Here is a 25,740-nt window from a genome sequence, read left to right as displayed (position 1 = left end):
ACTTTCATTCCAATTGATCCGTAGTGAGGAGGTCCTCCAGGATGTAGAACATGTCAGAAAAACAATAATACATGACAAATATTTACAACTGAAACAAATAAGCTAATTTACCTTCCTCAGGTCTCAATGGAATGATCGTCATTTTTTAATGAACACTATATGAAGGAATCATTTTACAAACACTAATGCACTGAATTTAAAATAAAAAAGGTTTTTTTTATAAGGTAATAAACATGTGATAGAACTACTACAATACTTATCTGCAATGAACACACACACACAGAAATCAGTTGATTCTACTGAGAAATTCATCAATGGAGTAGAAGAGTTGGCCACCAATAAGTCCTTTAGGCTTTTCTTAAACTGAATTTCATTGGTTGTTAAGCTTTTTATGGCTGCTGGCAAGTTATTGAAAATGTGTGTTCCTGAATAATGCACACCGTTTTATACAAGAGTAAGTGACTTTAAATCCTTATGATGATTATTCTTATTTCTATTATTGATTCCATGAATTGAGCTGTTGGTTTGAAAAAGTGATATATTTTTAATGACAAATTTCATTAAGGAATAAATATCTTGGGAAGCAATAGTTAGAATCCCTAGTTCCCTAAAGAGGCTTCTGCATGATGTGCTTGAGTTCACACCACATATAACTCTTACTGCACATTTATGTGCCTGGAAAACATTAGCTTGGCTTGATGAATTACCCCAAAAAATGATCCCATATGACATTATGGTATGAAAGTAAGCATAGTATGCCAGATTTTTCATTTTTATATCCCCTATGTATGACACAATTCGCAATGCAAATAGAGATTTGTTAAGACGCTTCAGTAGTTCTGTGGTGTGCTCCTCCCAGTTGAATTTATTATCAAACTGTAATCCCAAGAATTTAACACTGTCCACTTCTTCTATCTGCTTGTCATCGTATGTTAGGCATATACTCGTGGGGCACCCCTTACAAGTTCTGAACTGCATGTAGTGTGATTTTTCGCAATTTAGTGACAAAGAATTGGTTAGGAACCAGTGATTAATGTCCACAAATATTTTATTAGCCGATCTTTCTAAGACTACACTTGATTTGCTAGTTATTGCAATGTTTGTATCATCAGCAAACAAAACGAACTTGGCATTTGGTAATGTTACTGATGAAAGGTCATTGATATACACAAGAAAAAGTAAGGGCCCTAAAATGGAACCTTGTGGGACCCCACAGGTAATTGGTTCCCAGTTGGATGATACCTTATAGCTTAATACATGTCTCTTTCCTAATAACACCCTTTGTTTCCTACCAGAGATATAAGATTTGAACCATTTTGCAGCATTTCCTGTTACACTATAATATTATAATTTACTTAAAAGGATATTGTGATTTACACAGTCCCTTTGAGAGATCACAAAATATACCAATTGCCTACAAATTTTTGTCTAATGAATTAAGCACATTTTCACTGCAACTGTAGATAGCCTTCTCAATATAAGAACCCTTTAGAAATCCGAACTACGACTTTGACAGTATGTTATTTGAAACAAGATGGTTGTGAAGCGTATTGTACATTAATTTTTCTAAAATTTTTGAGAATGCTGGCAAAAGTGAAATTGGACGGAAATTTTCATGCTATTTCTTTATCTCCCTTCTTAAACAGTGGCTTAACTTCAGCATATTTCAACCAAGTGAAGTAAGGACGAGATGCAGTTACGGTATGCGGTGTTTTCCGTGGTTGGGGCGTGATTTCCTTACTGTACGTAAGAAGACGACATTTAGGAGGCGATTATTGTTTGTATCTGTGAGACAATGCACGGTGTCACAAAGGGCAATGATTTGTGGGCAACAACGGTCCTGAAGGTTAGAGGCCTGACCCAGAGCCCCGGCCTAAACGCTATAAACACCCTTACGATGAGTTAGAAAATCGATTCCGCTCCGGACGCTAGCCTCTGATATCAGTACGTTCTCTGGTTTTGGCTCTTGAGGCAGAGTGGTTTGCCATTCGGATACTTCATTGAAACTGTCCCTAGCAGAGTTGAAGCCGTCATAAAGATGAATTGTGGGCGTCCCCAAATTAATGTCAACTGATAGGTGTCCAGATAGTTTTGATATTTACAAAGTTTCAAGAGATAGTATTATTGAAGAATGTAGGAATATGTTACAGCATCCCCCGCCTCACTAACGCTCTTAGAGGGCGCAACACAAGATTAGACAAATTAAAGACTAACAGAGATATTTAAACAAACATTCTTCCTTCGCTCCATAAGGGAATAATCTTAATAAAATCTTAATAAGTGGCACAATGGTAGGTAACCTTTAATATGCAGTTGACAGTGATTAGCCTTAGAAAAGTCGGCTAACGAAATTTTCATGGACCTTAACAAATGGTTTTTAGCCAATTCTTTGTCACTAAACCTTGAAGAAACATACTATATGCAGTTCAGAACTTGTAAAATATAATGGCAAGCAGCTAGAAGAAGTTGACACTGTTAAATTTTGGGATTAAAGCTTCATAATAAATTTAACTGGAAGGACCACACCATAGAACTTCTGAAGCGGCTAAACAAATCTTTATTTGCTACACCACTGTTGTCAGACATAGGTGATATAAAATTAAAAAAAAACTAGCGTGCTATACATACTTTCATTCAATAATGTTAAACTAAAGGTCAAGCTAAAGTTTTCCAAGCCCAAAAAGGTGCAGTACGAATTATTTGTGGCATGAGATCGAAAACATCTGGCAGAGGGCTGTTTAAGGAACTGGCGATACCAATTGCTGCTTCCCAATATATTTATTCTTTAATGAAATACATCTTTTTCTCAAACCAACAGCTCACTTCATATGATCAGTGTGGGAAATAAGAATAACTTGCAGAAACATTTAAAGGAATTTACTTCGTTTCAGAAAGGTGTCCATTTGTCTGCAATACAAATTTTCAGTAGCATGCCAGCAGCCACAGAAACTTAACTAATAATAAAGTTCAGCTTGAGAAGAGTCCAAAGGATTTATTGGTGCCCAACTCCTATACAATTAATGAATTTCTTAACAGACCCACTGACTTGTATATGTTAGTAATAATATCACTTAACGTGAATATTGGGTACAGTCTGACTTTTGTACAAATTTTGTGGAGTAATGCGATCATTGTAAATAAGTGATGAAAAATGTTTTTTATTTTATTTCTTTTATTTGATGATGTGTGGCTACAATAGCCTAAGAATTATTACATGCACCTAAGTGTATTAAACATTTAATATCTGTATAATCAAGACGATTTTTTGACCTACTCCGCATCCACAAGGGAAATTTCATTTGGGATCTGTGGAAGGTAATTAGCATATCAGTTCCTATTTTGTAAATATTTATTACGTATTCTTATTTTCTGGCATGTTCCATACCCCAGAGGATCTCCTTACTTTGGATCGATTGGAACGAAAAGTGCATCTAACGTAATCATCAACAGATGAATATACGAATGAAATCAACTGGAACTGCATAAAGTCTAAACCAGAATGGATGAAATAAACATGTAATAAAAAATGAGAAACTGCTCATCGTAGGAAATAATAATATGAAGATTAACAGGAATTTCGGAGAAATGATAGCAAAGGTACTAATTAAGGGGTGTAGTTGGAAATTTGGAGAAAAAAGACAAACAAACAGCTGGTGCAAACAGAAGCTCTGTATCGTAATGAAGACATATCCGAAAGCGAAGGAGGCTGATGCATAAAAAATTGTATGATCCAGTGATGCATCTAGAGTTTTATAGAGAATTTAATGATCGAATGTGAAACAAGTAAGAGACAATCGACGTCCTTACAGGTATTAAAATCAGTTTTCGATATAGGGAATAAAAGATTAGGCAGTATATGAAAGATTGAGCAATATATGAAACAGATTTAACATCTTATTTTCAGAAAGGCATTATTATCATTACCGAAGACGCCACAAGCGGCTGATTGTAATTCTATCTGATGGTCTGTTTGGCACTAATGTTTCTAAAGTGACGTTTAAAGTAATGTGTAGGCAAAAGGACAGAAAAATTGAGGAAATGAAAGGGGAAGTTGCACTGGCTTTACTTTTAGTAACAGACGGGAGGAATAAGAGTAACTATTGTATTTTCATCGCAGTTGTGGACTTCAGAACTCTAAGACAATGTAAGGCGAATTACCATCTCACAAATGCTGTCACAAATTGGCATAATGCTCAGAGACAGGCGACTCTTCAACAAAATTTACGAAAGGCAAGTTTACCCAGAATAGGCGAAGGAAGGAACATTAAGAAAATAGGTTGGTGCAGGCGAAGAGAGCTTTCAACAACGAAAGATCTGTATACCGGTATCAGTGTTGAGAAAGAAGTTCCTGCAAATAGTGTCTAGAGAAAAGGTTTGTATGGAACGGAAAACTCGTACTATGGAAAATTTGGAAGACGAGAAACTCAAAAAATTTGAAAAAATATATTATAGAAGAAAGTTTAAATTAGGTTGACAGGTAGATTCCCAGATGAAGAGGTACTGCAAGGAAGAAAGACATTTACTTATTTATTTATTTGACCCGATCAGATTAGGGCCTTCAGGTCCGATCTTACATCGTATCTGGGTTTCACACATACAGTATCTATTACACCATAGTTATCTAAGAAATAATAATTTCAGTATGACAACTAGTTTTAAAATGATTTGAGTGTCTGAAGTCGTTATGTGAGTAAATAATACTGACTATTAACTAATAAAGTTAATACTGTCAGTACTTGTATTACTGCAGCTGTTGCCAGTAATAGTGTTAATAGTAACAATAATAATAATAATAATAATGACAATAATAACAATAATGATACTAGCAGACATGAAAAGAATTCATAGGTTTGTAAAATAGATATTTTCTGATACAACGATTTCCAGGGAAGCGAAATTTAAGGAGACTGTACTAGCTAATAACACTGGTAAACGCGGAAGATCTGGTTGGAAACAAGGATTTAAAGGTGTAACAAGTGCGTACAGTGACAAAGGTAGTCACTATTATTACTTAAGATGGTATGTCGTTAACTGTCATTTGAGACTGGAGATGTTATTCAGTTCTCTAACGTAGTGAGGTGATAACTGCAAAGTCAGTTTCCTGCTGCTGAAAAGGACCTCAAAAAAGGGCAGAGTGAAGGAGTGAGACAGAAAGGATGTTTCTGTCATGTTGTTCAGACAAGAGCGTTAAGGTCGAGAAGAGATATGATGGACAATGTATGTAGGATAAGACAGTAGAGAAGGTAGGATATACGGAAATCGCAGCACTTATCTGTGCGCTCTTCATATATGATGGTGAGTTGAACGTCACAGATATATCGAACACAGACGTTCATAACCAGTTCCAGACGCCTCGAGTTTTCCTGAGAAAGACCTTGCAATATAACATCGCTGTAATCAATCGAAAGTGTAAATATTGTATAAGTTCCTTTCCTGGGTTAAGAGGGAAAATATCTTTATACACCTGTAAGGCACAGAGAGACGCTGATGGCTTCTTGCACATTGCAGTTAAGTGTTCAATCAAATTTAGATCTTCATTTTTCTAGAATCTTTCCTGAGGAAGAGAATTTTATATTTGATCCATTTAGGATTAGAGATGGTTTATTCCCGACATTGCATACTATGAACTAGAACGACTAACCAGTAGCGCTTGGAGTTTGGATAGGTTGAGCTTTACTTTATATTCCGTGCCAATTTTGATAGTGCATACAGCTCACTATTCAAATTCTCGATATCTGTCTTCAGGTTTATAGGTTTTGCACTTAGATACAGCTGGAGGTCATCAGAACATGTGGTATTTTCAGTAGGACAAGACTGATAACACATCATTTACGTGTAATAAAAAGAGCATAGGACCTAATACTGAACCACGGAGGACGCCTGATGATGCCTGCCTCCTTTGTGACTTTATGGTGCCGGACATGACACATTGCTAGCAAGACGTCAAGTAAGGGCGAAACCACTGCACTGCACTTGGCAAGAAGGTTAGGCTGCCAAGTTTGACAAGTAAAACGTCGAAGTCGACATTGTCGAACGCTTTGCTGAAGTCTAAGACGTGCATGATAGTCACTTCTCGTTCATCCATGACAAGCTTCAGGTCATCTGTTAGCTTTATTAAGGCAGATGTTTTGCTGCGACGTTTATGAATTGTATTCATCTAGTAGGTTGGTTGCAGTTAAATAGTTTGTTAGCAAGTCTTGGACTATATATTGTAAGGCCTTGGACAGTGCAGGAAGAATGCAAATAGATCTGTAATCATAGGGTGCTGTGGCAACATCCTTTTTGGTAGTGGCTATTTCCAGACCTCAAGAGAAACACTTGTGGTCAAGGAGTGGTTATCTGTTACAGAGTACAGTAGTGGGCGAAAATAAAGTTAGTCATTTGGATTTTGCTGCCATTGTATCCAGTAGATGCTTATGTGATATGCATGAAGGCGTTTTTGACAGTATTGGAAGTGTCATACCTTAGATAGAATTTTTCGTGACTGCAGTCGTTCATCCCATGGAGCAATCTATGAGGCTCTGTTTCGTTTATGGTTGATTTGTGGTTGTAGGTAATGTGACAAACCGGTTCAGTTCTTCGGCTGGGACGCTTGGATCGGCTACAGCTTTTACTTTGCCTATACCAAGACCACGCAGGTTTTTCCACAGGACAGTTGGTCTAGCTCTGTTGTCGGTTAATATGAGATACGATTTTCAAACATAGGGCGCAGTTTGTACGCACGATGTGCAGCTTCTCTGAGGTTCACGAGCTATTTTAGTTCTTCGGATAGCCAAGGTGCAGGTTTCATTCTTACATTTGTAGTCCTTAGGGGAGCTTATGTGTCGTATACCTGAGTAAGTTTGTTAATAAATCCATGAGGTTTTCGTGTCCGACAAGGGAATAGAAGTCACACCCCAAACTGTTTCTATTTCTGGAAAATCCTTACTAAAAAAATGACAGGCTACTGGGACATCTGCTACTGCTATTGTATGACAATAAGTGTCTTCGACTACTTCATCGCTACATGCAGCTTATTACGTACAAATTCTGAAGATGGTTGATAAATGACAGAAACAAATAACGAATGTAAACATTTGCTGTTGTGCGAAAAAGAAAAAAGCTTACTTGTGGAATGGAGATTTGATTTCCTGTAATGCTTAATGCTTAAGACGTCCACATGTTTTAATTGCTGCAATTGGTGACAGTATCTTGTTAGGACTGATTACACGACGTTGCTCCTTGTAGGAGAGTTGACTGACGTCACATCGATGTAGATATGACCATTAGTTAGCTCCACGAGTCTCACATCAAAGTTAACCAGACAAACATGACGTTTGTATTTAACTGCTGTATCACTTGCTGTGCAGTAACGTGGCGGCGAGTGCCGCGTGATGTGATTCTGGAACGGTCTAATGCAGTGTCATGACGGTCAGCTTGCTACCAGTGACCTTGCTTGCGTCCAGCAATCCCTGAGAGGGGACTTTCAATTATAGAGCGCTCACAAAACACTGCCGCCGTGAGTTTTCACGGTGAAAAAGCACTCCGCCGCTCAAGTATCTGGTCACCTGTTTGCTTATCACTCAACGCCGGTCAGGAGCGAGCTCCAGAGATAATGAAGTAAGATGGTACCAGGGTCGTGCTGGTCTGCGGAGAAAATAACGGTACGAGGCACATCTAAACGTTTGTTCTCTGACCACCAACTCATGTGCGTCCATCTACTATCTCAGCAGCATAATAGCAGAAAAGTTGGTAATTTTTTGTATCCTTTGACCTCGAAAAAGTTTATGACATTCTGTCATTTCTTCAAAGTTCATCCTTTATTTCCATAAGCCACATGAATTCCCACCTGTTGCTGGAGTTCCAAAGGGCTCTGTCCTATCTCCATTCCTGTCCATCCTTTACACTGCGGTCATGATCAAGCTGTCCATCTTCTTCAGTATATTGATCAGCCGCCACCTCCACCCCCCTCAGCCTCCTTGTATTCCTGTCTCAAAAAAGTAATAAATTATTTGTACACGCTGTGTTGTTTCGAGACGTTTTCTACAAATAAATCAACAGACGGAAGGAGCACATGAAACTTCAACTAGTTCTCTTGTAATTCACCGCAACGGGTGCGGACGATAGACTAATGTGTTTGCGTGTTACTGACCTTACTTTGTACGCATTGACGAAACCTGAGACCTGATTACCACCATCGAAAGGATATTGTACATACGACGGGGATTCAAAATGTAAGTTACACGTTATTATGGGAGGCCAAGTAACTTTTATTCAGTGCTGCACCACGCTTCAAAGTGACACAGATGCAAGACACTGTTTTGCAACATAGCTACCAAGTTTCTATAGACAACTTTCGGAACATTCTACTAGGCGTTCAAACCCTCGACGATATAAATCCACCCTTTGGTGAGGGAGCTATTCAAGAACCTCTGTATGAACCTGTCACTGGAAAAACTCATTCCCCCAGATGTGCTTTGAAACTGCCAAAAAGACGGTAATCGTATGGTGCAAGATGTGAACGTTATGGCGAATGAAGAACCTCTGTATGAACCTGTCACTGGAAAAACTCATTCCCCCAGATGTGCTTTGAAACTGACGAAAAGATGGTAATCGTATGGTGCAAGATGTGAACGTTATGGCGAATGCCTCCAAACTTTCCACTGAAAACGTTGAAGCAAAGCTTGTGTTGTGCGTGTCGTGTGGGGTGTAGCTTTGTTGTACAGGTGAACAATGCCTCTGCTTATTTTTGTACCGTTCTTGCTCTTTACAATTTGCCCACGAGAATCGTACTGTCCCGCGTACTTCAACTATCCAGTTACCGCGCCATTTCAGTCGCGCACTGTGATGCACCTCTTATCCGTTCCGCAGCAGAAAGTATTTGCAGGAAACCAAGAACATGTAGTCTCTGCTTCACTACGGCTATTACGCAACGGTCTTACCCTGGGACAACATGTGTAACTTACTTTCTGAAGTCCCTACGTTCTACAATGAGATATTCTGTAGTTCTCTATATGGCTTGATTACATCAGTATTTTCAAAACTATATCGTTCATTGGTGGAAAATTCTTGTTATGTTCAGTTTTTTCCTACAGCAGTTGCCTCTCAGTGTCTATAATTGTAGTAAGAATAAGCATATTTAAATACATGAAAATATAACGCACTCTGGTTATTTGTGTTAAGGAGAAAGTGTAACTTGTCCCATGGTCGTTCATGTGCTGGTGGTGGTGATGATGACGATGATTTTGATGATGACGACGATGACAATTATTTTGACGATGATAGTGACAAATTATTCCTACACCATTCGTCCAATTTCCAAAACTATTTTTGCAGTTTTATAACTTGCCAGTATCTGTACAGGTCTCACCAGAGCAGAACATGTGTCTGTTTATAAGATATCTTGAGATATTTCTCAAGTGGGAAATACTGTGAACGCCTCGCACTGCTGTAAGAGATAACATGTATGAAAGTCCTGTCGCTTCTGAATGCAGGTACAAACGCTTTTCCTTTCATTTAACTGGCTTATTGCTGTCCTCTGTCTCATACTATATTGTGATTGTCTTATTGGTTCCGTGTAACCAACACACCCACCGTTGTTACAGTTTTGCTTATTCCAGTCTTTCTCTCTACGATTCCTATCAGCCAACAACAAATTAACTATTTCTGGATGTCGTAGCAGATGTTCCACTAGCTTTTTCCTTCTGCTGGTAAAGGTATCGCAAAGAAGCCTTTTTCTCGCTTATTGTTTTTAATACCTCTTCATTTCTTACCTTGTCTACCCTGTAAGTAGTGCAATGGTATCATATTTCAAATTTTTCTACTTTCTTATTCCCCAGATATCACATGGCACATATTTCACTTCTACACAACTCTGTGCTCCAGGCATGTATTCCCAAGACCTTCTTCCTCAATTCCAACTCTTATAGGGACCTATGTGTCTTCTATCAGGCACCGCAGAAATAAAAAAGTACTAACATTTCATAGCTTATCATATATTTTGAAGTCTAGTCTTTATGATCGATAACCTCCTTCAGAACCCCTGTGTTTGGACAGCTTACTGTAAATGTAAGAGACTGCATGACAAGTAACATTGCGTCATCAAATCGCACCCTAAGCATTTACCTCAAAAAATTCTCTCATAAGGAGTTTTTTACTTCACACTACATTTTCTTCCCTATGCATCCCCAATTTGTGTTTTTGCTCCACCTCTAATAGTCACTTCTCGGTGGGGTGTCAGAACTTAATATTCCTTCCATCCTTACTCTAAGTAATTGTAAACTAATAACAGAAGAAGGATATGACTATGTAATTTCAGAAGATTGTATGACACGTTAATAAGTTGGCAAAGATTAATCTGATTGAGACTTCTTCAGACGCAAAAGGCAACAATAAGAGATATAAACTTTATCTTTGAGGGAGTATTGCTGTCACTCATAATAAATTTCACTGAGTTAACAAACGTAAGTTTCGATCACATGCGTTAGAGATGCTACTGTTATCTGAAACATACTACTATCACGAAAAGACAGAATGGACACTCGGTCCGAATTGGATGATACAGCGACATGAAAGGCTGTAAAGATAAAAAGTGCGATGTGTAACAGTAAATTTTTCAATTATCAAAATGAAACTGCGAGCAAGAAACGTGGTGACAGTTTTTGCCACTACTCTACATACTCGCCCTTCAATACGACTCATTGTCCCAGCGATAGATGACTTGTGGGAGGTGTTGGTTGCAAAAGTCTGTATTTTGGCTGTCCAGAAATGTTCTACCTCGAAAACAACGTCGTCATCTTTCTGGAAATGTCTGTAACGTAATGATTTCTTGATCCCAGGAAAGAGGAACTAATCTCTTGGAGCAATGTCTGGGGAATAATGGGGGAGTAGGCAAATTTTTGATATCCCAAAGGAACAGCGTATGTGACTGTATTCCGTGTGCAGAATGAACTGGGCCGCTGTCACGAAGAAAAAATACCGCCTTGGGAAGTTTTCAGCGGTTTCATTTATTTATTCTCGTGTCATAAACGTACGTAGGTGTACATTTAACGCGTCATATAATCTTTGGCCAAAATTTGTCCAGTTCCAGTACGTTTTCTGTCATTTCATGCAGGTCTTCTGCAATATAGGAAGCTGGACACTGTCGACACTGAAGCATGTGCTAGGCAGTCTGGCCTTCTCCACAGTCAGACATAGTACTGTTTTCTGTACTGTAGCTCCATTTTTCCAGATTAAACCTTTATATACCCACTCCTGGCCTCAGCCTATTCAAAGATTTCCAGGTCATGCAATCTTCGTCATGTCTTGGAGACAGATCTTCAGAAGCTCTTTTCCAACCAGAGGGCATGCATGTCTTATCTCTGCAATGTTGTACCCTGGCATTTTCAGCAGTGATAGTAAGTATCTTTGATATTCTAAGGAAACTCTTACTTGCCTTCAATCGCTGCGAATGCGGTTTATGCCCTTACAGGTTTCCTCTTGTTTCACTTTCTTCCGTTCCTTATTCGCCGTAATTTCCCTTCGAATGGCAGGGGGTGCTATTTCTGCAAGGTGGTAAATCCATTCAACAGGAGCAGACTTTTAACAACCTTTTATAATTCTGCAGGTATCGTTGAGAGCTACGTCTACCTGTTTGGCATATAATGAATTATACCAAACACAGAAAGCCTGCTCTGCTGCAGAATATGCTAATGCAAATGCAGACGTTCGGATGGTTTCAGGTTGACTGCCCCCCTGTGATCCGGCCATGGTTCTTAACTGATTGTTCCTTGTGGAAATTTTCAACTTACAATTCATATCTCTTGAAAGTAAGAGATCTGTACAGCGTCACTCCTAGGTATTTTGGTGTGTAGCAATGTTGTAACTCAACTCCCGACCGTATTATCATCAACTTGCGAATAGCTTCCCTACTTCTCAAACGAAAAGCACACACTTGAGTCTTTGAGGGGTTTGGTTTAAGCTAATTTGTGCTATTATCTTGATAGACCTTCAAAGGCATTCGTGAGGGTATTCTCCTCCGATTCGAAGTCTGAGCTCTGAGTGGCAAGAGCAAGGTCATCAGCATACAAGAAACTTCTGGTGTTGGCTTTCAGTGGTGATTTGTCACATCAGCTTCCCGTAACATTGTGAGAAGATTTAGATAATATGTTCCTTACGACTGTAATGTATCAGTACCACATTTTTTCAGTGCCAAAAATCTCTCAGCATCGCCTTGCCCGATGATGGTTGGGTCTTCGCCTTTTTCGGTGGTGGTGAATCCACATGTTCCCACTGCTTGCATTATTCCTTTTCCACACTCTCAAAAAAAAAAAAAAAAAAAAAAAAGCAACGCCTTCAAGGATAAGATCATTTTATTTACAAGTGAGGTGACCGATAGTTCATCATTGTAGGAGCATATGATGACAAATTCATACCAAATGAAATACAGATATCGCAGAGAAGGTGCCCAGACAGTCTGCTGGCGGTGCCAGAATTCTGGCATGGTATTCGGTTTCGTTGTGATATGCTTTTTGTCATTTTCATTCTAGTTGTATCAGAAAAAGTTATCGTATTTTGCAACAGTGCTTGCAGCTTTTCGTTATGAACGTAGAAAACTGGTTGCTTTGTGTGAATTTACTACTACATATCTGACCTCTCTAGTAAATTGTTCACAAGCAACGTCCGTTATGGATTGACCTTCGACCGATATTAGTTGGTCGCTGTAGGTAAATAGTGAGCTCTGAAATTCAGTTAATTTTGGATATCCTAATTTTTTACACCTCTGTAAGTAAATCAAATAAATGGAAGAGCCCGCGTCAGTTTGAAATTTCAATGGCATTTTATTTATTCTTGTCATTAGCTGAGAACATAGCCACGCGGGATTAGCCGAGCGGTCTTTGGGCGCTGCAGTCATGGACTGTGCGGCTGATCCCGGCGGAGGTTCGAGTCCTCCCTCTGACATGGGTCTGTGTGTTTGTCCTTAGGATAATTTAGGTTAAATAGTGTGTAATGTTGGGGACTGATGACCTTAACAGTTAAGTCCCATAAGATTTCACACACAATTGAACATTTAGCCGAGAACATAGCATTCACTTTACTTTTCGCCCATGAAATTTTATTGATTTACGTATGTTCGTTTTCTTGAAAATTAAAATTTGTGGTAAGGTCTTATGGGATCAAACTGCTGAGGCCATCGGTCCCTAAGCTTACACACTATTTAATCTTTCTTAAACTAAGTTACGCTACGGACAACACACTCCCATACCCGAGGGAGGACTCGAACCTCCGAGGGGGGAGCCGTGCGTACCATGACAAGACGCCTAAGACCGCTCGGCTATGTTCGTTTTCAACACATTTTTATTTTTATTATGAACCACTTTTGTGTGCTTAAATGTCTTATTATGTTGCCTGATTTGCTTTGTGTTGCACACTGATTTATGACCTGTCTTTCAGCAGTGAATGCAGTGCGCATTTCTGACGTAAGCGTCTTCGCACTTGGGATTCGCACCACAGCATTACACGAACGTAACTTTCCTCTGTTGACGATCTCCTGGTACCTTCTTTTGTCCTGTTACGTCTGCGCACAGTCGCGCTCACGGCTTTTCCGTGCGTATTGTGTATGCATCGTAAACACACAGGAGTATTCGTACTGAAGAACGTCAGCTGATAGTAACATCTGCTTATGCGCCAAGCTATAAGGCAAACACCCTTGTAATGATGGATTAGCCAAATCAAGAAGGTCTTTCTCTAACTTATTATCGGGTGAATGCATAATAATCATGTGACGAAAGAGAGAATCAGCACTTCTCATTCTCACACTCAAATTTGCAATCTCTAGTTAGCCCTTGTAACTGTGCCGTCCACTCTTTGTAATCTTGACTGACTGTCTTAAAGCACCGAAAAAGCTGCGAGATGTACTTGAGCCTCTAAATAAGATTCAAGCTTATCTTTAAATTCTGAATGTGTCAGTTTCACCGGATCTACACTCCTGGAAATTGAAATAAGAACACCGTGAATTCATTGTCCCAGGAAGGGGAAACTTTATTGACACATTCCTGGGGTCAGATACATCACATGATCACACTGACAGAACCACAGGCACATAGACACAGGCAACAGAGCACGCACAATGTCGGCACTAGTACAGTGTATATCCACCTTTCGCAGCAATGCAGGCTGCTATTCTCCCATGGAGACGATCGTAGAGATGCTGGATGTAGTCCTGTGGAACGGCTTGCCATGCCATTTCCACCTGGCGCCTCAGTTGGACCAGCGTTCGTGCTGGACGTGCAGACCGCGTGAGACGACGCTTCATCCAGTCCCAAACATGCTCAATGGGGGACAGATCCGGAGATCTTGCTGGCCAGGGTAGTTGACTTACACCTTCTAGAGCACGTTGGGTGGCACGGGATACATGCGGACGTGCATTGTCCTGCTGGAACAGCAAGTTCCCTTGCCGGTCTAGGAATGGTAGAACGATGGGTTCGATGACGGTTTGGATGTACCGTGCACTATTCAGTGTCCCCTCGACGATCACCAGTGGTGTACGGCCAGTGTAGGAGATCGCTCCCCACACCATGATGCCGGGTGTTGGCCCTGTGTGCCTCGGTCGTATGCAGTCCTGATTGTGGCGCTCACCTGCACGGCGCCAAACACGCATACGACCATCATTGGCACCAAGGCAGAAGCGACTCTCATCGCTGAAGACGACACGTCTCCATTCGTCCCTCCATTCACGCCTGTCGCGACACCACTGGAGGCGGGCTGCACGATGTTGGGGCGTGAGCGGAAGACGGCCTAACGGTGTGCGGGACCGTAGCCCAGCTTCATGGAGACGGTTGCGAATGGTCCTCGCCGATACCCCAGGAGCAACAGTGTCCCTAATTTGCTGGGAAGTGGCGGTGCGGTCCCCTACGGCACTGCGTAGGATCCTACGGTCTTGGCGTGCATCCGTGCGTCGCTGCGGTCCGGTCCCAGGTCGACGGGCACGTGCACCTTCCGCCGACCACTGGCGACAACATCGATGTACTGTGGAGACCTCACGCCCCACGTGTTGAGCAATTCGGCGGTACGTCCACCCGGCCTCCCGCATGCCCACTATACGCCCTCGCTCAAAGTCCGTCAACTGCACATACGGTTCACGTCCACGCTGTCGCGGCATGCTACCAGTGTTAAAGACTGCGATGGAGCTCCGTATGCCACGGCAAACTGGCTGACACTGACGGCGGCGGTGCACAAATGCTGCGCAGCTAGCGCCATTCGACGGCCAACACCGCGGTTCCTGGTGTGTCCGCTGTGCCGTGCGTGTGATCATTGCTTGTACAGCCCTCTCGCAGTGTCTGGAGCAAGTATGGTGGGTCTGACACACCGGTGTCAATGTGTTCTTTTTTCCATTTCCAGGAGTGTATTTCTGGACATAGCTTTTGAATTAACTTGGCAGAATCAGTGAGAAAAAAAGCTCAGCCCTCAACACCGTCTTATATTTTGTGCGTGATGAAATGTTACTCCATTCAGGATACATGAAATGGTGGCGTCGACATCTTAAAAATTTCTTTGAGAAGTTCCTTCCCTACTTCTAGTTCGGACAGCCACGTCACGAGTAGTTCCTCGATTGATAGCTGTTCTAGCAACAGTATCATAGGCTGTAAGATTTTGGACTGAGATATTTCTGAAATATAAAACTCTTAATAATTCATGAAATTCTCAGTTATCTTCTTGAAAAGAAACGAGGGTAGTAGCGAAAGAATTGAGTATCTACAAAAATCTACACTCAAATAATTTTAGTCTAATGTGTTGCCAGGAAAGATTCACATGCACTCGCCAGTTATGTTGTGGTGGCAATGACTTTTCTTCGTTGCCTGTTACGTTGGCGGCCGGTCGGAGTGGCCGAGCGGTTCTAGCCGCTACAGTCTGGAACCGCGCGACCGCTGCGGTCGCAGGTTCGAATCCTGCCTCGGGCATGGATGTGTGTGATGTCCTTAGGTTAGTTAGGTTTAAGTAGTTCTAAGTTCTAGGGGACTGATGACTTCAGAAGTTAAGTCCCATAGTGCTCAGAGCCTTTTGAACCATTTGTTACGTTGGCTTTTTGTTGTCGCCAGTTATTATGTCACACTTTATTACTTGTCTCGAGTTATGGTGTTGTTCCTCGCTACCAGCTACAATGTTTTTCCTCGTTGTCAGGTAGAGCATTTGTTCTTGTCACCCTCTTATCTTGTGTTCACCAAAGAAAATTTCTTAACTATTATTGTATCTGAAGTGTCTTTTTAGGCATGCAACAACTGAGTCTCCTCTCAGGTGTAACTATGAACACTGGCCTAGTTTCTGACTCCAGTGAAAAATGAATACCTGAACTGGTAGTAGATCAACTCGACCTCTACTGGAGGTGACAGTATACAGTGTGTCCCAGGAGGAATGGTCAATATTCAGGGCAAAAAAGTCTACTAAATATGGGATCCAAAGGCATAGCTAAGAGCTATGAGCACTAGTTCACAGAAGCGAAGATGAACAAGTTTTCATAGTTCTTAAGGCATGCCTTTAACCCCATTGTTAGTAGACACTTTTGCTTCTAATTATAGTTCCTGCATATCACTGACTGTTGACTATTCATCCTGGGACATCCAGTATATGTCCTGGCATTGTCTGCCGATACACTCACTGCAACACTCGGCGGATGCTGCAACACTTGGACTGACTCCGACTGCATGGTGCTGTGCGTTCGCTTTTAGCCGTGATTCACGGATGTATGTTCATTTGCGAGCTACACTGAGGAGCCAAAGAAGATGGTATAGGTATGCGTATTCAGATACAGAGATATGTAACCAGGCAGAATAAAGCGCTGCGGTCAGCAACGTCTATATAAGACAGCAAGTGTCTGGTGCAGTTACTGGATCGGTTGCTGCTGCTACAATGGCAGGTTATCAAGATTTAACTGAGTTTGAACGTGGTGCTATAGTCGGAGCACGAACGATGGGACACAGCATCTCCGAGATAGCACGAAGTGGGGATTTTCCCGTACGACCATTTCACGAATGTACTGTGAATAAGAGGAATCCAGTAAAACATCAAATCTCCGACATCGCTGCTGCCGGAAAAAGATCCTGAAAGAACGGGACCAACGACGACTGAAGAGAGTCATTCAACGTGACAGAAGTGCAACCCTTCCGCAAATTGCTGCAGATTTCAACGCTAGGCCATCAATAAGTGTCAGTGTGCGAACCATTCAACAAAACATCATCGATATGGGCTTTTGGAGACGAAGGTCCTTGATGACTGCACGACGAAAAGCTTTACGCCTCGCCCGGGGCCCATCAACACCGACATTGGACTACTGATGACTAGAAACATGTTGCCTGGTCGAGCCAATGAACGTGTAGGGGTATGAAGACAACCTCATGAGTCCATTGACCCTGCATGTCAGCAGGGGACTGTTCAAGCTGGTGGAGGCTCTGTAATGGTGTGGGGCTTTTGCAGTTGGAGTGATATGGGACTGGGACCCTGATACGTCTAGATAAGACTTTGACAGGTGAGACGTACGTAAGCAATCTCTCTGATCACCTGCATCCATTCATGTCCATCGTGCATTCCGATGGACTTGGGCAATTCCGGCAGGACAATGCGACACCCCACACGTCCAGAATTGCTACAGAGGGACTCCGGGCACACTCTTCCAACTCCCCAGACACGAACATTATTCAGCATATCTGGGAAGCATTGCGACGTGCTGTTCACAAGACATCTCGACCACCTCGCAGTCTTACGGATTTATGGACAGCCCTGCAGGATTCAAGGTGTCAGTTCCCTCGAGCACTACTTCAGATATTTGTCGAGTCCATGCCACTTCGTATTGCGTCACTTCTGCGTGTTCGCGGGGGCCCTACACGATATTAGGCAGGTGCACCGGTTTCTTTGGCTCTTCGGTGGATTTGTCTGATGTCAGCGCTATCTACTGCGTTGGATCATAACTGTGACGGATGAATAGGACCAGTTGAATCACGATTGACGGGAGCATAACACAGTCCGTTATGAGCGCTCTATACGGCGTCTGATCGTAACTACGTCGCACTACGCTGAGACGGGTCGTGCTTTGTGGCGCCCTCTGCGTCTGTGACTGCTTACTGTCGCACACTTTTACTAGGCCCCTATGTGATCGCTAGAAGTCGTCTGACTCCGTGCTGTTCCGGAATGTTTACGCTCGTCACCAGCCTTAGTTATGCAACAGTATTGTTCGCCTTAACAGTAAGTACCCATTGTGAATACGGTATTGACCCTGTGCGTTGTCACAGATATTATTTACGAAAATGAGCGGCTCGCCATAAACTTTCGTGTCACCTCAGCGATGCATTAATCCATCACAGTTCGTTTCTTTTATACGCTATAAATTGGCTGCTCAGGGAAAAGGAAGCCGGGCTTGTCTCAGTGGCCAACGTGCTTCGAGCCGACCACAATCTTCCGTTCCCAGCATCATCCACTCAGCGGCCAAGTAAAAGTGTGCTATCTGTACCGTACCAACTTGCAGACACAGCTGATGTATTGTTGCCGTACACTTCCAACGATTGACCATGGATTGCTGCAGCGTTGTTTCCCTTTTTAACGCAGAACATGAACTACCCGACAATACTCCTCTTTACAAACGGTCTGCACTATTCTGTTTTGCCTCCTCTTGCAGCGTGCTACAATAATGTGGCGTTGAGATTTCTATACGCGCCGGCCGCGGTGGTCTCGCGGTTCTAGGCGCGCAGTCCGGAACCGTGGGACTGCTACGGTCGCAGGTTCGAATCCTGCCTCGGGCATGGATGTGTGTGATGTCCTTAGGTTAGTTAGGTTTAAGTAGTTCTAAGTTCTAGGGGACTGATAACCTCAGCAGTTGAGTCCCATAGTGCTCAGAGCCATTTTTTTTTTTCTATACGCACAAGGAATGCAGGCATACACCTGCAAACAAAAAAAATTAATTACGGAAATTTATTTTTTGAAGTGATTATTAAAACTTCATGAATACCCCTCGTAGTGTACACCTCTCACCGTTAAGTTATTAACGGCCTCCAACTATACAATTAAAATATCTGACTGGAAACAGCTATGTCACTTAAACACCTATGGGTGACACTCCGAAAGATATGAAATGAAATAGTCGCGTAAGTAGGCTCAGCCGTACAGCAGACGTTAACGGCAGATTTACATCACTTCCGCTTAGGATCAGAGACTATTACACCATACTGGTACAATCTTGGACTCGATGTGGCAGACGCCATATTCGTTTTGGCAAATTGAACTGTCTTGCATTATAAATTGCATAATGCCGTTTCAAGGCAAGGGCCCATTGAAGATTTATCACAGACATGTTACTATTATCATTAAATGTCAGTTAACGACATAAACCTTCAAGAGATACTATAATATTCAGGACAAAATACTGGAACAGTACGTCTCCCACGCTTCCCTCTAGTACTAAATTGATGATCCCTTGATGTCTCAAAATGTGTCTTATCAACCTATCCCATCTTCTAGTCTGGTTGTGCCACAAATTTCTTTGCTCCCCAGTTCTATTCAGTACCTCCTCATTGGTTATACGAGCTACAGTCTAATCTTCAGCATTCTCCTGTAGCTCCATATTTCAAAGGCTTCTATTCTCTTCTTGTCCGAACTGTCTATCGTCCACTTTTCACTTCCATACAAGGCGACACTCCAGATGAATACATTCAGAAAAGACTTCCTAACACTCAAATCTACATTCGATGCTAATAAATTTCCCTTTTTCAAAAACACTTTTCTTGTCATTAACGTTTTACATTTTATACCCCCTTTTCTTCGACCATCATCAGTTATTTTACTGTCCAAACAGCAAACCTCATCTACTATCTTAAGTGTATCGTTTCCTAATCAAATTCCTTCAGCATCGCCTGATTTAATTCGACTACATTCCGTTGCCGTTGTTCTGCTTTTGTTGATGTTCATCTTATATCCTCCTTTCAAGACTCTGGCCATTCCGTTCACCTGCTCTTTCAATTCCTTTGCTGTCTCTGATAGAATTACAACGACACTGGCAAACCTTAAAGTTTTATTTCCTCTCCCTGAAATTTAATAATTTCTTCAGCAAGTTTTTCTTTTGTTTCTTTTGCTGGTTGCTTTGTGTACAGATTGAATAACATCTGGGATCGGATACAAGTACGATCTGCAATATTCGATGTTATTTACATTTCCGTCTCATCAGAAAACGAAGGATGTTTATTTCCGAATGTGGCGATTTTCCAAGGTGTGGTTAGTAGGAACCTAAGAGGACAGTTTCCATTGCAGCGAGTGAAACAACCAGCAGTAACATTCATACTATTATTTGTCACAAATATTTGGCTGTTTATTTGCGAATGTTTGGCGATTTCAGGGTGTGTAGTTAGATAGACAGCTAAGAGGGCAGCTTAAATTGCTGCGAGTGAAACGAGTGTAATAAAATTCATATTCTGTCTTGTCACAGATATTTGGCTGTTATTTCTTAGCTATGCAAAGCTCATGAAGAGACAAATACTGCACACGCCAGAGCAAGTGGCACTAACGTGTGGTGGATTTCTGCCGCTAATAATGTGTAAGCTGTACACGACAAGATTGACTTAACGGGCAGGACACTAAAAAGCTATGCTCATCGGCGGAGTCTAGTCGGTATAATATTTCTGTTTGTTATCCCAGGGTATTTCTGTTTATTTATTTCAGGATGAAAACGGATCCTCTTCGTAATCAATACGTTGTGATTTTACTGCATCCCGCTCATCTGATTTTCCGACCACTTGAGGGCTGTGATTAACTGCTATAGCTTCAGTTGTGAGTCTTGTATTTCTTAAAAGTATTTGATGGTTTTAAATAAAGTGATGTTTTTCTATGGCTAAATTTGGATATTATTGATGCGGATTCTCTTTTTTCCTGGACATAAAGAACAACCCGAAAGCGTTAGAGTTTAAAGTGCCACTGACGACTTTAAGCGTACATTGTACCGTACTGTACAAGGATTGGGAACAAAATACTTCATTACCGAGATTATTGCACAATTCTTGCATTTTTCTTCAGTATGTTTGGTGAATCACGGAAAACGTAACCCAACTTGTTCCGTATACGGGTCTCGTGTTTTAGACACTGCATCATCTCGCTCAGTACGCAGAGCCTTAGGACAGCTCCATTAACACTTGTTAAGTTACCAATGAGAATAGCTTGAGTAATGGCGACTTATCGGCGGAAGCATTTAATTACTTAGAGTGCAGATACTACGAGCCTTAAAGACGGCATCAGAGTGCTGCTAAAGTGGGATAACTCGCAAACGTCCATAATATTCTTCTTCTTAAGTTGCCAATCCTAGGATTGATTTGCAGCAGCTCTCCATTCAGTGCGATTGTCGGCCAGCCTCTTCAATTCCGTGAAACTTCCGCATCCTAGGTCCTGCATTATCTGGCTTATGTACTTTCTTCTAGGTCTGCCTCTTGCCCTTTTGCCCTCCACAAGGCCTTCCATTATAGTGTGGAGAAGACTTTCATGTCTCAGAATGTGTCCCATCCATATATCTCTCCTCTTCTTGACCGTCTTCCAAAGAACTGGAACTTCCTCCGCTCTCTGCAGGACTTCTTCATTTGTCATCCTGGCCGTCCATGGAATTTTTAACATCCTTCGCAGACACCACATTTCGAATCCTTCAATCCTTCTTCTTTCGTCCTCTCCAAGTGTCCAGGTTTCGCTGCCGTAGAGAAGCACACTCCCAACAAAGGTCTTTATTAACCGCTTCCTTAACGCCAGACTTATCATATTTGATGTGAGGAGTCCTTTCCTTTTATAGAATGCAGTCTTTGCCTGATTTATTCTACTTATTACATCTTTCCTACTACGACCATCTGATGTTATTCTGCTTCCCAAGTAGACAAAGTCTTGTATTTCTTTCAGCTTCTCTCCATTCAGCCTTATATTCGTAATTGCTTGATTATTTTGTTTGCTTGCAACTAAGATTTTTGTTTTTGACTTATTAATTTTCATGTTGTACCGTGTAGCAAGAGTGTTTTCCATTTCCTCCAACACTACTTGTAATTCTTCCTCATTTTCCGCTAGGACAGCAATGTCATCCGCAAAACGCAGCATATCAACTATTTTTCCCTGGATCCTGATTCCATTAGCTTGTCCTAACTTTTCTCTGACCTCGTCCATTGCTTTCTGTATGTACATATTAAAGAGGACAGGGGAGAGTGCACATCCCTGTCTGACACCCTGTTTAATTTTTGCTTGTTGTTGATGTTCCCCACATCTCACTATTGCCACCTCTTCTTTGTATAAGTTCCATATCGTTCTCCTGTCCTTGTACTTAGCTCCAGTTTCCCTCAATATCTGGAATAGTTTTTTCCATTCAACCTTATCAAAGGCCTTTTCGAGGTCAACAAATGCTATGTAGGTGTCCTTTCCTTTTTCCATTCTTTTTTCTATTATGAGCCTTAGGGCCATAATGGCTTCTCGCGTACCTCTCCCTCTTCTAAAGCCAAACTGGTCTTCTGTGAGCATGCATTCCACATTCCCTTCAATTCTTCTGAGGAGGATGGTCGTCAAAATTTTTGATGCATGTGATGTTAGGCTGAGGGTTCTGTATTGTGCACACGATTTTGCTGGCATTTTCTTTGGTAATGGAACAATAATACACTTTTTGAAGTCCTCAGGCAGCTCTCCAGTATCATATATTTGGCAGATTAATTTATACAATTTATCTTTTATTTCTGTTCCAGCTGCTTTGATGATTTCTGCAGGCAATGAGTCAATTCCTGGTGCTTTTCCGTGCTTAAGTGCCTGTATTGCCTGATCAAATTCAGACCTTAGTATGCTGTCTCCTAGTTCATCTTTATCTACTTCGTCCTCACTTTCAATCATGTCATCTTGTACGTTGCCTCCATATAATTTCTCTAGGTATTCCTTCCACGTAAGTGCTATATCTTCATGATTATACACCATCTTATTATCCTCTCTTATTAGGGCATTACATCTAATCCTTTGTCCTCCTGAGAAGAAGCGTTTCACTGTTTTGTATGCTAATTCAAGGTTCCCTTTCTTCAGAAGGTCTTCAACTTCTTTGCATCCGTCTTCAAGGAATCTTTCTTTTACTTGCTTCAACTTCCTGTTGATTTTGTTCCTAAGCACTCGGTATGCCGTTTTCCCTTCTTCCGTTTCATTATTTTTGAGCTTCCTTCTTTCCTCAAACATAAGTATTATTTCATCAGTTATCCACTCCTTCCTCTTTTCAGGTTTTTGTTTTCCAATTATCTCTTCAGCTGCTTTTATTAGGCCATCTCTCATATTTTCCCAATGTTGTTCTACATTCTCTATAGGATGCTGTTGAATTAGATCCTTAGCCCTTTCTTGGAACTCCTTCTGCGTCTCACGGTTTCCAAGCTTCCCTATATCCAGTTTTCCATTTCCTATTTTCTTCCTTATGCATTTGAACTTGAGTCGGCATTCCGCAACAACCATGTTGTGATCACTCACAATATCTGGGCTTGCGTATGCTCTAGAGTCTTTTAGTTGATTTCTAAATCTATTTTTGACTAGAATGTAATCAATTTGGTATCGTTCTCTATCCCCTGGTGACTTCCAGGTGTATCTTCTACGGGGGTGATGTTGAAACCACGTGTTCGATATTATCAGTTGATTCCTGTTACAAAATTCTATAAGTCGGTCTCCTCTATCATTCCTCTTACCAAGGCCGTAGCGTCCAACAGCTGGCTGTACCTCTTTATCTCCTACTATTGCGTTCCAGTCTCCCATGATTATTAAATTTGTTTCTCCTTTGATTCCTCTCAAGGCTCCATTTAACTCTTCATATACAGCTTCAACTTCCTCATCCTCCTGGTTTGTGGTAGGCATATAGACCTGCATCACAACCGTCTCTGTAGGTTTGGTATCCAGACTGACAAGTATTATCCTTCCTCCATATTGTATATATCCCTTCACTCTCTGCCCCAATTTTCGACTCAAAACTACTCCAACCCACCTGCTCCAGGTCTATCTTCTATCGTTCCTGTGTGAATTATCCTGTACTCATCACTCCAGAAATCTCCGCAGTTAGGCCATCTCATTTCAGACACTCCTAGTATATCCAACTTCATTTTCTTCATTTCTTGCTTAAGGTTTTCGAGCTTCCCCATCTGCAGTAAGGTGCGGACGTTCCACGTTCCAATTCTACTATAGCTCTTTTTATTTCCTTTCTTCCTATGAACTTTTGAAACGAGATCTCTGGTAGTCCCCTCCCGGAGATCCGAATGAGGGGCTATTACTCCGGATTGCATTTTTACTAGAGCTTGTTTCATATTCATATTATGGCTGCTGATACTTGAGAAATCTAATTAGATCTTTAATGAAGTGGTTTCTCCTTGCCTTCTTCATTCTATGCCGTTGGCCATCATGTGGCTCTTCCGCCTTTAGGGACAGTTTCCCATCCCAAGGACAAGAGAGTGCCCTGCCTCTACCTGCTCATCCGCCCTCCTAGGAGGCCGTTTCGCTTGGTAATATTGTCGGATATAAATGAGAGCAGGACCAATGCTAAGCTGCTAAGCGTTACAGAAACCTAGACGTCAAGTAACTTTTTTATGCGTATTTGCATGAACTAACAATTTCATCTAGTTGACCTGCCTTAGGAGAGGCAGCTCAGGAGAGACGCAACACCTGTACAGCTGCAGCTATCGGGGATCCCGTGCACGATAAAGCTCAAATGGTAGGTTGCATTCTATTTACTTGATTAGAGAAAAGTAGTGTGTGGCAGAAATGCAAATAGCTGAAGATGGTCATGTTTCACTGAAATCGGTTACCAGAATAAATAAATTTTAGTTGCGACCTCGACTTGCTGTTTTCTCCATTTTTAATGCAAAAATGGCTCTGAGAACTATGGGACTTAACTTCTAAGGTCATCAGTCCCCTAGAACTTAGAACTAACTTAAACCTAACTAACTTAAGAACATCACACACATCCATGGCCGAGGCAGGATTCGAACCTGCGACCGTAGCGGTCGTGCGGTTCCAGACTGTAGCGCCTAGAACCGCTCGGCCACCTCGGCCGGCCCATATTTAATGCACATAGCGGGACATAAACTTCATTGCTACTGGCGTTTTGCACGTGTACCTAGTACGTGTAGCTTATTTCCGATTCTGGACGCTACTCTCCCGGCAGTCACTCGCATTTCAGCTAACATTTAATGTGTTCCCTCTTAATTCTCATGCATATGAATTGTTCATCTTGGCTTATTCTTTCTATTGAACACTCGTTTGAAGGATGCTGTGTGCTTTACGACTTGGGAAAAGAGAAAGATCAGGATTTATGATACTATTTTTAACTTTCCCTTATAAACAATCATTCCTCTCTCTTTTGGAGCTGGAGATCTAATACCCATAAGATAGAATGTTTCGTCACCTCATGTAGATGTCGGAGAGTTAGTAACGATTTGTAGATATATTCGTGACTTTTGTACGTGTCTGTATATGTAACAAGAAGTATTCATTTTCACCTACACAATACTGCTGATTGATTTGGTGGTTTTAGATCACGCTCTCGAAATGATTCTCGTAGAGTTTGGAACGATGTTAGTCTACTGGTTACTTCGGGTTCGTATAAAGGACGCTTGATTTACATTTACATTTACATCTGTACTTTGAAAGCTACCGAAATGTGCGTGGAAGGGAGTACATACTTTACCAGAATCATTATGATACCTTCACATGGTGTATGGGGGAAGATGTATAGTCGACGTGTCTGCATGAGTCCAAATTTTATTTTACCATACGACTCGT

The sequence above is a fragment of the Schistocerca nitens genome, chromosome 1 (genome assembly GCF_023898315.1).
Source record: "Schistocerca nitens isolate TAMUIC-IGC-003100 chromosome 1, iqSchNite1.1, whole genome shotgun sequence".
In the NCBI taxonomy this organism is placed as follows: Eukaryota; Metazoa; Arthropoda; class Insecta; order Orthoptera; family Acrididae; genus Schistocerca; species Schistocerca nitens.
This window is presented reverse-complemented; position numbering follows the sequence as displayed.